This window comes from Pyxicephalus adspersus, chromosome 2, assembly GCF_032062135.1.
Source record: "Pyxicephalus adspersus chromosome 2, UCB_Pads_2.0, whole genome shotgun sequence".
NCBI lineage: Eukaryota > Metazoa > Chordata > Amphibia > Anura > Pyxicephalidae > Pyxicephalus > Pyxicephalus adspersus.
In genome coordinates, this window is record NC_092859.1 from 107,282,066 (window position 1) to 107,284,037 (window position 1,972).

The 1,972-nt window shown below is 42.6% G+C and overlaps 1 protein-coding gene across 1 annotated transcript in view; it reads left to right on the forward strand.

Moving 5' to 3' along the window:
- DMTF1 (cyclin D binding myb like transcription factor 1) overlaps positions 1 to 1,972 on the forward strand; it is a 28,082-nt gene that overhangs the window by 809 nt on the left and 25,301 nt on the right. The window lies entirely within an intron of this gene.

Sequence of the window (1,972 nt, forward strand, 5' to 3'; positions counted from 1 at the left end):
ATGTCGTGATTGGTGAGTGAGCAGCCAATGACAAGGCTGGGAGGTTGCTGGCAGTGTGCAGGTACTGACCCTAATAGGTATGGTAGCTATGTGCTGTTAATATAATTGTTGGGTAGTAGGGGGGGGGGGTCTTTAGATCTAAGGGTGCATTATGTCGGCAGCCATTGCTGAGCTGTCTTTTTGAAAACCACAGATTCCTTGCCTCGCTTAACTTATTATTAATAATAATAAACAGGGTTTATATAGCGCCAGCATATTACACAGCGCTGTACATTGAATAGGGATTGCAAATGACAGACAGATACAGACAGTGATACAGGAGGAGAGGACCCTGCCCAAAGACCTTGCAATCTAGGAAGTGGGGGAATTTACACACAATAGGAGGGGATATATGTAGTGGTGGGAAGTAGTGATGGTTTCAAAGGACAGAAGAAGATGGGTAGGCAAATTTGAAAAAATGGGTTTTGAGCGCTATTTTAAATAAGCAGAAAGTAAGAGCAAGCTGAATGGAACGAGCAAGACCATTCCAGAGTGTTGGGGCAGCTCTAGAGAAGTCTTGTATCCGTGCGTGTGATGAGGTTATGAGTGAGGAAGTCAGTAGTAGGTCATTGGAGGAGCGGAGAGAGCGGTAGGGGGAGTATTTTGTTTACCAGGTCAGAAATGTAAGTGGGACAATAACTGTGGAGGGATTTGAAGGTAAAGCACAGGAGATTAATTTCATTTCAAGGTGAAATGGAAGCCAGTGTGGAGATCTGCAAAGTGGTGCAGTGACCTGGAAATGTTCTGAATATGGGGGGTAAAGGGCAGAATCAAAAGTGACGCTTCCTGTGATAAGGACCGGTCCCTGCCGCTGTGTCTCCTTGTGCTGGGTGACTGGTCTTCTATCCGGCCCCTTCTCTGGTTTTCAGCACCCTGCAGCTCATGTTATGTAGAGTACTAAAATGATGTCCCTGCTACTTCTAGCTATTTGTAGAATTAAATCTAGTTGCGATATTGATATAAAAACAATTGTGCCCAGAGTTTAGCTTTAGGCCATTGCAGGCAGCTAGAAAGATCTTCCACCTCTGTCTGGTTCTTCTAAGCTTATAAGGCTTACAAGGCATCAGTTGGTAGTTCTATGGTGTGTTTGGTTGTTTGAATTGTAACAAAATCATTTAATGGACTAATAATTCTGCCCTGGACAAGAAAGTGGAACTTTTAAGGGGGTAAAAAAGCCCACGATCCCCCCAAAAACCAGTGAGCCCTGCATGGTTTCTGGTTTCCTCTTCTTTGCGGCGCTGGATGGACAGACAAGTGAGGCTATCTCTGTGGTTGTTCTTCATGTCAGGCATGAGATCAGGTGACATGTCTTCCTGCAAAGTAAAAAAATAAAACACTGCGCATTTATGAGATCCATCACTTTTTTATTTTACATTATAAGAAAGCCCCTGATGGGGTAACCCACAGCCACCTGGGATAGGTGATGCAAATATCCCAGGAGGCTTCAATAAAGATGTAAGGGGAGGGGACCTGCCACCCCAAAATTTATATAACAAATGAAATAAGTCCTTAGTTGTAATGGCTGAATGAGTTTTTTTTCAGACTTTTTTTCTCTTTAATTATCCCCTTGTAAATCTAAAAATAACTTACTTTATGTCCAAGGGTGGCCATGCTAACCCCTTCCTTGTATGAATTGAGAGTGTGATGGTTCTTCTCTGGTTCTTACATGGGGTTAAGTAGTAGTTTACAAAAAGGAAGATAACTCTATTTGTGCTTCAAGGTCAGCTCTAATGACAAGGACACTGGTGCACATTTAATAAAGCAAATTAATGACACATTTAGAAGGGATCTTTATAATTTATTTCTCCAACAATTTAACCAAGATTGGGCAGCTTCTTTGTTAGAAGACATACCGTGTTTCCCCGATGATAAGGCAGGGCCATCAAATAAGACAGCCCCCCCTTTTTAGGGAAAAATGAAAAATAAGCCCCCC